Source organism: Gracilinanus agilis, chromosome X, assembly GCF_016433145.1.
Source record: "Gracilinanus agilis isolate LMUSP501 chromosome X, AgileGrace, whole genome shotgun sequence".
In the NCBI taxonomy this organism is placed as follows: domain Eukaryota; kingdom Metazoa; phylum Chordata; class Mammalia; order Didelphimorphia; family Didelphidae; genus Gracilinanus; species Gracilinanus agilis.
Window position 1 is genome coordinate 46,381,997 of NC_058136.1, and position 13,790 is coordinate 46,395,786.

Sequence of the window (13,790 nt, forward strand, 5' to 3'; positions counted from 1 at the left end):
TATATATATATATATAAAACTTATTGACTCAGTTCCAATTCACACAAAATGTGGTTGCATGCAAATGGATATATGACATATTAAAAGCTTTTTAAAGATGTAAAAAGTTATCAGTTTTATTGAATAAGCCAATAGATATAATTATTTTATTTTATCCCAGTTAATTGCTAACCAATATTTACAGTTGGAGAAATGAGTATATTAACTTTATTTTTGCCCCTTTCCTAATGGAAATGTCTCCCTTTAATATTATATTCCTTAGCTAATACTACTGGAGTCTTTCTTTCTATCATTTCAGTCCTGGGTTCCGGTCTTTGTCAAAGTTGTTGTTCTCCATGGCTTTGACATAATCTCTCCTCACTTCTGCTTCTTAGAATGCCTTGCTTTCTTTTAAAGTTTGGTCTGTGTGCCATCTCCTTTGGGAACGCTTTCCTAATCCCCTTCTTTATAAGGGTCCTAGGTGCTGTTATTCAGTAGTTTCAGTCCTTTCGGATTCTTCATTACCTTGTTTGGAGTTTTCATGGCAAAGATACTTCAGTGGTTTGCCATCTCTTTCTCCAGCTATTTTCCAGATGAAGAAAGGGAGGCAAAGAGATTTGCAAATGATTTGCCTAGGGTCACACAGATAGGGACTATCTGAGACCCCATTTGAACTCAGGTCTTCCTAACTCCAGGCTCTGCACTCTATCCACAAAGCCACCTATCTTCCTTCAGGCCCTAACTTTCCTCCACTTATCATATATGTTTTTAACTATTTTTATGTTTTATTCCTTTCATGCAATCTAAGCTTCATTAACGAATGGATCTTTTCTCTGTTTTTGCCCTTTATCCTTAACACCCAGAACAGTCCATTGCATATAGTGGGGCTCTTGACAAATGCCTTTGAGATTGGACTGGATTTAAAGATTCAAATTGTTCTCTAATTGTTATTCATTTGCCCTCTAGCTTTGGGGGGCTATTTTCGGACTAGTTAACAGGAAAATCTAACCCAAGTCATTTCTGTTTCCATATTAACAACTATAGCGAGACTTAGCTGACACTTTGCTGCTTCAGTAAAAATGAATTACTGTATACTGCACAATGTTGTTTTCCTTGAATGCCTGTAATGCTGTTTGGATGATTTGGGGGGGGGGTTGTTGAGTATTTGCATAATATGGACTCTGCAAAAACATACCCGAGATGATATTTCTTTTGCATGTGTCAATGATTTCTGTGACTGCAATTTCCCCAAAAGAACTCTTTTCTGGTCTCCTAGGTTGCTTTCCTCTTGCCATGGTTAATGTGCTGGAGCCTTCACCTGCTTGGAGCCTATGAGTAAGCTAATTTTGAAGAATGCTACCTTACATCAAGGCAGCTTGGGGAAAATTTGGGGGTAATTATTTTCCTTTTATAAAGAGGGCAACTCCTCAGTTTCAAAAAAATTTAATTATCCCTAAGAAATAACAAGGGCTACCTTTCCATCCCTTGAATATTCTTTGTTCTTGTATCACTAACATGGATTTGTGTTCCTTCAATGATACAGGAAAGTGTGCCAGATTATAGTAGCAGGTTAGAACATTACAAGCTCAAGTTGATGTTGGCTTCCATTAAGAAGTCTTTCTTAAAAATACTATTTTAAGACAAAAAACCAGGTTGTCATCTTATAGCTGATGGTTTTTAGAGAACTGTCTCTGACTCATAGAGATTATATGATGTCCCCCATGCCAAGGAGCTAAGTGTTAGAGGTAAAACAATCTCGGGTTATCCTGACCCCCATTTCAGTGTTCTGTCCACTCTGCCAAGCTGCCATTTTGGATGCTTTAATATCAAAATGTGGCCCTTAGCCCTGGTGCTCTGTATTGATATTGACAAAAAAGAAGTAAAGTCAATTTAGGAAGCAAATTTACATAGTGGCCTAATAAGACTATTCAACTGGGCATCTTTTACTAGAGAAGTCTCATTTTGTGCCAGTAAGACATGGTCTTCAGTGGGTCTTTGAACTTTTGACCAATAGGTCTCATGCTTTTGGCAAAACTAGAAACATTTTTGAGTGTGGGACCCTTTTTGTCATGGAAAAATGTTAGGACTTTTGGTCCCTCCCCCATTCATGATTCTATTACTAATATCTATTGATTGAGAAAATATACTATATAAAACTAATATGAATGCAATAATGCTTTCTAAATGAATTTGAATTATATTAATCATAGCAGCATCTACATATGTTTGGAAAGTTGTAATATATATATATATATGTACATATATATATATATGTGAGACATTATTCAGTTTACAGAAGGCATAGCTGCTTATTATTTATTGCACTGAATCTCACTGCATATTTTGTTGCAGCTAATAAAAGATCCAAATGCCAATGCTTGGTGCATGAATAGATTCATGGACTCTTTGCAATAACTCACTCTTTCCCTACTCGCAGGGTCTGGAACAACTGGACTTAGAAGATCTTTACATTCCTTTCCATCTTAATCTTTTAAGTTTTATGAATTATTTCATTTTATGCTTAGACTGCCCTAGAAGAATAAATGAATCAAGACCCCAGATAATCTTACTGAGTACTGGTTAGCAAGTAGCACAAGAGGTGAATGTTTCAGCATCAGTTGAAAACAAACTTAATGAGTTACATTTAAGATTTATTTCATAAATGTCATCTTGAATACTCTTTTACAAATATGAATAATATGGAAATAGGTTTTGACTGATAATACATGTATAACCCAGTGGAATTGCTTGTCAGCTCTGGGAGGGAGGACAGAGAACATGAATCATGTAACCATGGAAAAATATTTTAAAAAATAAAATAAATAAATTTCATATTACTACTATTATTATTATTTTAAAAATCTTTACATTCTGTCTTGGAATCTATTGATTCCAAGGCAGAAGAGTGGTAAGAGCTGGGCATTTGGGGTTCAATGACTTGCCCAGGGTCACATATCTAGGAAGTGTCTGAGGCCAGATTTGAATATAGGTCATCCTGACTTCAGATCTGGCTCTATATCCACTGATCCAGTAGGCTTCCCCAGTGCCATATTATTTATTTATTTGCTTATATATTTGTTTATTTATTTATTTATTTTAAACCCTCACCTTCCATCTTGGAGTCAATACTATGTATTGGCTCCAAGGCAGAAGAGCGGTAAGGGTAGGCAATGGGGGTCAAGTGACTTGCCCAGGGTCACACAGCTGGGAAGTGTCTGAGGTCAGATTTGAACCTAGGACCTCCTGTCTGTAGGCCTGGCTCTTAATCCACTGAGCTACCCAGCTGCCTCCCCCCAGTGTCATATTATTTTAAAAGAGATAGTAAATGCATCTTAAAGGAGATAATGCATGTCCTTCTGGAGTTGACTTCCCACTTTTCTTAGCTCATAAATACCCTGAAAAAGCAATATTCTTTTGGGATTGGGTCATCAGAACCAAAGATTCTTCACCACAATATATATTCCCATTTCTCTTGAACATAACAGATTTGCCAAGGCCTTTCATTACTATGGTTTGTCCTCCCAGGTGCCAGTGCTTTCCTTTCCAAGATTATCCTTCCATTACACTGGCTATCTCTTGTATGAACCTAGTTAGTTCCATGTTTTCTCTATTAGAGAGCAAGGACTGAGCTTTGCATCCTCAGTGCTTAGCTTGGTCCCTGACACATAGTAGGGGCTTAATCAACACTTCTTGGTTTGAAGTAAATGAGGCAAGTGGCATCATATCTACTTTACAGGTGAGGAAACTAAGGCTTAGAATAAAGAAGTGACTTGGCCAGGCTCACCCAATTTCAAGGCTTTCCCACCCACATCATGCTGCTGCTAAAGCTGTGGGGGAATTCTTGAAAGACAACTGAGCACTTCTAGATTTCAAGTCTGGATTATCTATAGTCTATCTTAGAGACACCAGAGAGGAAATGATAGTAAGATGGCTGGTGGTAGGGAGAAGAAGGAAGATGGTGATGATCTTACTGATGATGCAGGTGAGGATTTCTTCCAGTAGGGCCTGGCTGTGTGCTGTGTGCAATGGAAGAAAAATCCTAGATTAGGATTAGCTTTTTTTTTTCACTAGTCAATAAGGTAGCCATGTTAATTCAACAAGCATCCTGTGAGATGCTGCTGTGAAAAAGGCAAGAGACAACTAATCTTCTGTTCTCACTGTGCTTATATTCTAGAGGTTTGGGCTGAGGATCAACATGTACACAAAAAATTAAATGCACAGACAGCAAGGAGTGCTATTGTGGATATATCAGGGAGCCTTGAGTCAGGAAGATCTGAGTTTAAATTCAGCCCCACATGACACTGGACAAATCACTTAACCACTACTACCTCTTATGATGAGGATGAGGATGAGGAAGCTGAGGATGAGGATCAGGAGGATGGTGATGATGATGATATCAATGATGATGATATCCATTCCAGACTTCTTGTTAATTACTTTTTCTATATAATATTATGTAGACCTTCATTACATAAAGATAATCTGATCTACAAAAAGAAATGCAGTTTCCAACTGGTAAAAGCATACTTCTTTTTCAAGTCATTTTTTAAAAAGAACCAAATTAAGAAGAAAGTTAGGAAATAGTTCCTTCTGGAGTGATGTTGCCTAGTAGGCTTGCTCCTTGCCATATTGTAAAATTGTAGCTCTGTGATTTGGAAAGGTATTGTAACTTTTCTAGGCATCAGCCTCCTCAGTGGTTTCTTCCAGCCCTAGATTTAGGACTCTCCAAACTAAAGATTGTGCCCAAAACAAATTGTATGAATGTAACATTGTGGTAGAGCTGTAGGCTGTGATGCAAACAATTTAGCCTGTACTCCTAAAGCAAGAAGAAAGGAAACACCCTATACTAAAATAAATTCAAAATGGGTAAATGACTTAAATATAAAGAGGGAAATTATAAACAAATAAGGTGAAGATAGAATAGTTTATCTATGGGAAAGGAAGGAATTTAAGACCAAGCAAGAGACAGAGAACACTGCAAAATGTAAAATAAATAATTTTGATTATATTAAATTAAAACGGTTTTATACAAACAAAAGCAATACAATCAAAATTAGAAGGGAAAAGCCACAAGTTGTGAAAAAAATTATAACAAAAACCTCTAATAAAGGTCTAATTTCTCAAATTTATAAAGAACTAAGTCAATTGTATAAGAAACCAAGCCATTCCCCAGTTGACAAATGGTCAAGGGACATGAATAGGCATTTTTCAGATGAAAAAAATCAAAACTATCATTAATCACATGAAAAAGTGTTCTAAATCCCTCCTAATTAGAGGAATGCAAACCAAAACAACTCTAAAGTACCACCTCATACCTAGCAGATTGGCCAATATGATAGTAAATGAAAATAATGAATATTGGAGGGGATATGGTAAAATTGAGACACTAATGCATTGCTGATAGAGTTGTGAATTAATCCAACCATTCTGGAAGGCAATTTGGAATTATGCCCAAAGGGCTTTAAAAGATTGTATGCCCTTTGATCCAGCCATACCACTACTAGGTTTGTACCCCAAAGAGATAATAAGGAAAATTCCTTGCACAAAAATAATCATAGTTGTGCTCTTTGTGGTAGCAAAAAATTGGAAAATGAGGGAGTGTCTCTCGAATGGGGAATGGCTGAACAAATTGTGGTATATGCTGATGATGGAATATTATTGCGCTGAAAGGAATAATGAATTGGAGGAATTCCATGTGAACTGGAATGACCTGCAGGAATGGATGCAGAGTGAAAGGAGCAGAACCAGGAGAACATTGTACACAGAAAGTTAAACATTATGGAACAATTCAATATAATGGACTTTGCTACTAGTAGCAATGCAACAAGCCAGGACACTCCTGAAGGACTTATGGGAAAGAATGCTAATTACATCGAGAGAAAGAACTATGGGAGTACAAATGCAAAAGCAAAACATATGACATCACTTGTCACATGTATATATAGGTATGTGATTTGGGGTTTAGGCCTTAAAAAATTGCCCTATAGCAAACATGAATAATATTGAAATAGGTATCAAGTGACAATATTTGTACAGCTCAGTGGAGTTGCTTGTTGGCTCTGGGAGGGGGGAATGCAGAGGAAAGTGAAAGAAAATGAACCATGTAAACATGGAAAAACAGTGTAAATTTTTTTAAAAGAAGTGAAACATGGCAACTAGGAGAGTGGGGACTCAGCATCGAGACCCTGAGAGTGATGGAGAATCATGACATGAGACAGGGAGTTGGAAGTCATAGAGGGGAGGTTTTGGTCCTTCTATCTGTAGGACAGTTGAGAACTAGGTCTCATTCTAGTCCAACTCTTTGTGACCCCATCTGGGGTTTTCTTGGCAAAGTTACTGGAGTAGTTTGTCATTTCTTTCATCATCTCATTTCATAGATAAAGAAACTGAGGCAGACAGAGTTAAGTGGCTTGTCTAGGGTTACATAGCCAGTAAGTGACTAACACTGGATTTGAACTCAGGAAGGTGAGACTTCCTGACTTTAGGCCTGGTTTTCTTTCCATTGTGGCACTTAGCTGCCTGTCACTATGGTTATAGCTGAAATTTGAGACTGAATGAAAGGGGAAATCCAGAATTTCAGAGGTAATCAAATGGTCACAATGAAATACCCTCTTCACCCCAACCACATTTCTACCTCTGAAACTATATTAAGGAAATGACTTTTTTCCTTGACTCTTCTTGTGAATAATGTCGCGATTAGAGTACCTTTATAGAACTGATACCTTTGAGGTTGACACCTTATTGGAACTAGTGTCACATGGTTTAATTCCTGCTTGGTCTGTACTTGCCCACCAAGCACCTTTGCTCACAGTTTATTTTTGTCCAGCACAGTCAGAGACCAGAAACTAATTTGTGCCTCTGTCCCTTTGCCCATCTCCTGGGTATATCCTTCTACTCTTCCAGCCCACTTCAGGCCCTATTCTTTACCAAGCCAGGCTCCCTTCCAAACATGCAGAATATTAGAGCTGGCCAGAGCAGCAGAGGGCATTCATATGAATGTGTTGGGGCTCCTTAGTATTAGCCTTTGGAAGTTTTATAGCTCAAATTGTGACTTTTAGTGAACTCTGCTTACCTTCTCTAATTTAAACCTCTCACAGACTTCCTAAGGTAGTTACCGCAGAAAAACTTCTCTTTAGTTTACAAGTGAGGATACTGACCTTCAAAGATATTCTGTGACTTGCCTATGGCCACACAGCTATTAAGTATCAGAAACATCACTGTAACCCAAGGCTTCCCGACTCCTGACTTCACTATTCAGGAATGGTGTTTTTTTCTTATTAAAGAATTGAAATATTATATATATTTAAGGACAAGATTATATTATATACATACATATGTAAAAATATATGCATATTCTTTTAAGGAAAAATTATCTTTTCTTCACCCCTTGGGTAAATCTCCATTTTGAAAGTACTGAAGTGACCTGGATTAGAGACAACAGAGAGTGTTTGAGTAGTGACACCTCCTAGCTTTCTGTCTAACTCTCAATCCAAATTCTCTCTCCCTCTGCTCCAAGGCTTACATGCTAATGGCAGCCCATTTACCATTCTCCCAGTGTCCTTAAAGCTGGGCCTACCTACCTGTCACCCCAATGCTTGTTTTTAATACTACGTTGAAAATTGCTCTCTTGAATTTGATATACTTAGAGAGGCTGTGTGAGATGCAGTGGAGAGAGTACATGTAACTCCCTCATACTTGTTAATTAGATTTCTGGCTTTCAGGCAGCTGTTTTGAGAAATCTTTGTCCACTCATAGAAAAAGACCTACAGCTGGTTAAGTGGTAGCCCTAAGACTTGAACTCAGGAGTTAGATGTTTAGAGATCTTCAGAGCAATAGGCCCATTTTACAGAGGATGAAACTGAGTCCCAGAGAGGTGAAATGTTTTGCCCAAGGACGCATAGCTAGTTAATTGGCAACACTTGGTCTTGAGCTCAGATATTCTCATTCTCCTTATCCCCCTTCCCCTCTTCCAATTTACCTATTTACTGCTTTCATTTGTCCAGGTTCCACTTTCTCCCACATACCTATGCAGAATCATGGGATTTGAGTCTCATTTTTCTATATTTTAGAAATAGTAATTTTCTTTATGATATTAAAAAAGACTCAGCAAAATGGGGATAATAATGCACAAGCTTCCCTGCTTCTTAGGTCTATATGTGAGGATAACCTCTCCATGAAATTTTCTTTAAAACAATCTCTAAGGACAAAAGTAGGAAATTAATTCTTAGGAGCTCATATATTACGTGTTTTTATATTCATATTTTTGTCTTCTCCCTCTCCCTTGTTTTATATACCATGGGTAAGCAAAGAAACATTCTATTGCATCCTTTTCATTTCTTTTTTTAACATCAAATCACCAAGGAGATTTTCCATATAAACAACTATTATATTTTATTAAGGTCTTGGACCCATTCACCTAGACCTTTGATTATATTATAGCATATGTACAATCTTCTTCATCTCAATTCCCCTTTGTGTTCTATGCTTTATAAAACAAAACAAAAAAAAATCCCTTACACACACACACACACACACACACACACACACACACACGAAAATGAAAAGCAGGGGGAAAATATATGTATTCTGGGCTAAACAGAATCAAAAGCACTTGGAATTTTGACCATAGATTTCCTTCATTATAGTAGTCCAGTGTGTGCACGTGATTTTATTTTTTAAGCCCCTACCTTTTGTTTTAGAATTAATACTAATTATCAATTTCAAGAACTCCGCCAAGGACGGTCCCAAGCCCAGCTGAAAAAGGAGGAGAGTTGGGCGCGAGGCTAGCAACCTCACCCCGTAAAAATCTCACTTGCTACAGAAACTGCAACCTCATTAAACCAACAAAACCGACGATCGCCTAGTCTGGAGGATTGCTCTCCAACAGAGTCCATGATGCGTGCTGGAGAAAGCCTCTGGGAAGCCAGTTCGCCGATAAATCTTCTGACGACCAAGGCTATATGGATCAGAAAGCTGGAGAGTGACGAACGTCAACACCAACAAACTCCAGGTCTTTGTTAACAGATGCCTGCGCCACATCTCGAACATCAGATGGCCTGAAAAGATCTCCAATACCAGACTCTGGGAAAGAACAATTCAGTATCCCATCAGTCAGGACGCTATGAAAAAAAATATGGAACCCACCAGGGAGGAGGAAAGTCGGAAGGCCAAAACAGACCTGGCAAAGATCTGCCGAAAATGAAACAAAGACCGTCGGAATGACATGGGCCCAGCTGGGGGAAGTTGCCCAGAACAGAGTCCTTTGGCATGAGATGGTTGCGGCGCTATGCTCCTCTGGGAGCCAACAGGAATGACATCAATTTCAAGCCCAAAGAGTGGTAAAGTCTAGGCAATTGTCCAGTCACACAGCTAGGAAGTGTCTGAGGTCAGATCTGAATCCAGGGACTCATATCTTCAGGTCTGACTCTCTGTCCACTGAGTGTGTACCATTTTTAAATGCTTTAAATTTTATTGGGTGGCTCAGATATAGTGGAAATGTTACTTAGGTGGTGGCATAGGAATGAAAATATTAGCTGATTTTTGAAAATTTGAAAATGTGAAAGAAATATGACTCATTTCTGTTGTTGTCACATACTCTAGATTTAAACAAGGATTTTGTGTGCTATAAAAATTATCATAAACATTAATACTATAAATATAGGTGGCAGCTAGGTGGCATAATGGATTAAGTACAGGTTTTGGAGTTAAGAAGCTCTGAGTTCAAATGTAGCCTCAGAAACTTACTAGCTATGTGACCCTGAGAAAGGTGCTTCAATCTTTGTCTTAGTTTTATCATCTGTATAATGAGATGGAGATGGAAATGGCAAACCACTATAATATCTTTGCTAAGAAAATTCCAAATGGGGTCACAGAGTCAGACATGACTAACGTGACTGAACAACAATATAAAAATAATATCTGTAAATCTCTTACATCTGGAAGTAAAGCACTACCATCTTCTCTGGTGTTCAAAACATGTGAGCTGGAGTCTATTTTATTTTTATTCTGAACTTTAAAGAGTATCCCCATGTATGTGACAGAACCGATAAAAAGGATTGTATATGAAACTATGACCTTTATTTCCTATTGTTTGCAATCTAGACATTACTTTCAGAACTGTCCTACTTGTTTGTGCTTCCTTTTTAACTTACTTCTGTTTTCTAATGTGTGTGTGTGTGTGTGTGTGTGTGTGTGTATAATTATTATTTTTGACCTCTATAACACTTTTGCTATACCATATGTCACGAATCTTCTCAATATAGACTACAAGCCCCCAGTGGCCAGAAAATTCTCTTTTCCCAGGGCATATTTGTCTAAGACTTCAATGGTAGATCAGTGTTCAGGCAGCTAGGTTGCTCTAAGAACTTGGAGCACTTTTATTTTCTTTGGAAGGACAACATGAGCTATGTAGGTATATTGAATCTGGTGATGTTTTCATAGAATGAATCTCCATTTTCTAGTCAATTTTTTGAATATGTTCTGTAATTTGTATCTGTATCTCTTCCTTGGTCCCATAGTAAAGGTATGTGTGTGGGTGGGGGGGATTTCCCCAGGTGATTGGAGGGAGAGGGTACCATGCACTGCTAACAGGGAGCCATCGCTCTTGCCAGTATTCTCCTTCACTTTCTAAGTCCCCATTTTGTCCCACAACTAACATCACTATCCTCCCATCTGCCATTACTTCTATTGCAATGAATTTTGGAATGAAAACTGGACAGATGAAGTAACAAATTCAGATAATGTCTATGTGCCACATGCCAGTAACATATTTCATTGTATTCCAAAGCAGCTTAACAGAGAAAGCATCTGTCTTCAAGGAAATATTTTGGTTTTGTGGAAACTTGTGTTTTTCAGGCATAAATATTTTCAAGTTCAGATGCCCATCGTAGTGCAACGAAGAAGCTTTAGTCACATGGGACAACACTTATTCATGAAATTCTCAAAGGAAAATGGCATGAACTTGTTACTTAAAGCTGGATGAACCTGAAATTCTTTAAATAAGGATATTCAATCAAATTTATTGAGAATTAATTAAATGCTTATTATATGTTAGTCACTGAAGATACAGACATACAGAAAAAAAAATTAGGCAATCTTTTCACTCAGGGAACTAACAACTGGGGACATTAGGATAGGCCTCTTGTTGGATGTGACCCTTGAACTGGGCTTTGTAGGGAGAGAAGGATTCTCTGAGGTGAAGGTGAGGGCAAAGACTTGTTATAGGACAAGGGGACAATGGAAAATACTCATTATTGCTCAGAGATGCCATATGATTTAAGATGATTCAGCCTTGTTCTCTAGACCCAATATTGCCTCTCTATCTAGCATGAATTCTATGGGAAACTAGTGATAGACACAGGAAAATGAGATCAAATTGCATTTCTAGTATTTCCTGAAAATCAGACAAATGTGTTTATACAATCTTCCATTAGACGATGTAATTAGGGCTTAAGTAACTAAATATATGACAGTATTTTAAAGGCAGCTCCATTTATTCAGCATTTATACTATTAAGTTTTCCCCTACAGCTTCTAGCATAAAGCCTCTTTTTCACATTAGTTGCTCAATAAATATTTAACAGGCATGATAGTTTATGGAATTTGTTTTAACTCTATATACCTTGTTTTCTCATTGACTCTTATGACTGACCTAACCTTTGTTGCTCTTCAGGCCTTCCAACTCTTTGTGACCCCATTAGGATTTTTCTTGGCAGTGATGCTAAAGTGGCTTGCTATTTCCTTTTCCAGGTTGTTTTACAGACGAGGAAACTGAGGAAAACAGAGTTAAGTAACTTGCCCAGGATCCCACAGCTAGTGTCTGAGGTCAGATTTGAACTAATCAAGCCTTCCTGACTCCAGGCCTTGCATTCTATTTGCTGAACCACCTACCTGGCCAAATCTAACTTTAAAGGCTGTCTAGTTCAAGCTACAGATTTTTCAGATGAGGAAACAAAGGCCCAGAGAGCAGATAAGATTTCTGAAAAGTAGAATGGAAGGTTCCCTTTTACTGCATTCCCTCATGTATTTCTCAGGATCATTATAATAGGGTTCTTATTCAGGTACAGGTTGAAGTGGAAGATCTCTAGTGTTCTTCCAACTGTAATTCTATGACTTTCAAATCCTCTTCTCTCTAAACAACCTAAGACAAGTCCTATTTTTTTTCTATTTTGTCTTTATGTTTACTTTTGTTTTTTGTCTGTTAGAAATTACCATGAATCTCAAATTTTGTACAGGAAATGGATTGTTCTTTTTCTTTATTTTTCCCCCAATTTTTAAATTATATACTTTATTATATACCACTACCACCACCAATAAAAATTTAAATAAACAGATGCATAAAAATTATGTTTAAAACCACAAACTTCACATTGTTTATAGTTGGTTTAAAATATAAAAAATATATATGTGTGCTAATATAAACATTCTCTGCTTTTGAGTTCCTTTTGGATTTGTTTTACTTGGGTACTTTTTTTCTCTAGATCGTGTGGCTGTTATTTTTTAATGTAATCATAGTATTTATTATTCTTATTCTTTCTTTTCTTTTCATCTCTTCATATGGTTCCCTTATTTTCTTTACATTTCCAATATTTGTCATTTCTAATAACAATATCATCCATTATATTCTAATATTATGATCTATTAAGCTATTTCTTTTAATCATTGCATTTGTGTTATTTCCAGTTATTTTATCACTACAAACAAAGCTTCCATGAATATTTTCATATATATACAGCTTTTTTCCCTATCAATAATGCCCTTAGGACCTAACCCTAGTAATGGGATTCCTAGGTCAGTGAGCATGAACTTAATATATACAGATCTTAATATATATTTCCATATATATTTCCATATATATGGAAATATATTAATATATATTTCCATCATGCCTTTTAAAAACAATTCACAACTGCTCTAGCAATGTAATATAAAGCTTGTTTCTCCATGTTCTTAGCAGCATTTAATTTGATCAATGTAACCCTTCTAATTCTTGGTTAATATGCATTGCCAGAGCTATATTTACTAGGTTTGTTCTTAGACAGCAAATACAATCTGTTGCCAGGACCATACTCTTTCCAAAACGAAGTTTTTCCAGCTTGGACATACCCAGAATTTTTGTTCCAATGCCACGACCCCTCAGGAATGCAGGATTACCTCTGTAGTATGATGAGTGTTAAAGAAGAACTTTTGCAGAATATTTATTGTTTTTAAACCAATTTTGTTCCATCAGAAACTATGTTTGGAATATATGTCTGCTCATATTTAACTTATCTAAGGTTCTATTCATCTCTTTAACTTCTTTCTTATTTACTTTTGTTTAGATTTTTCTAGTTCTGAGAGGAGAAAACTAAAGTCCCAGCTATTATTAATTTGTTTTTTATTTCCATCTATATCTCATTTAACTTTTCCTTTAGAAATATGGATGCTATAACTCTTGCTTCATGTAAATCCAATATTGATAATGCTTCATTATCCATAGTAGCCCCCAACATAATATAGCTACTCTTCTAATTATTTCTATTGCATTTCCCTAGCCTTCTTTGAGTCAAACCCCATTCTGTGATTGACCTCAGTTGTTCCAACCAGAGATATGGAAAGTTCTGCCACTGCAACTGCAAGCCAGGGACTCCACTCTCCTGGGAGTGACCACAGCTGACAGCCCTAGTTCCAAAGCAACTATACTCACCAATGTGTGCTCCTTCCTCACTCCTCTCCTACTGCTTCAGCCTGGGATAGAGTAGTTGTCTAGTCTGCATTCTTCTGACCTCCAAAGTCCCTTGTTTGTCAGTAGTGAGGTTTAAGTTTCTGCCCTCA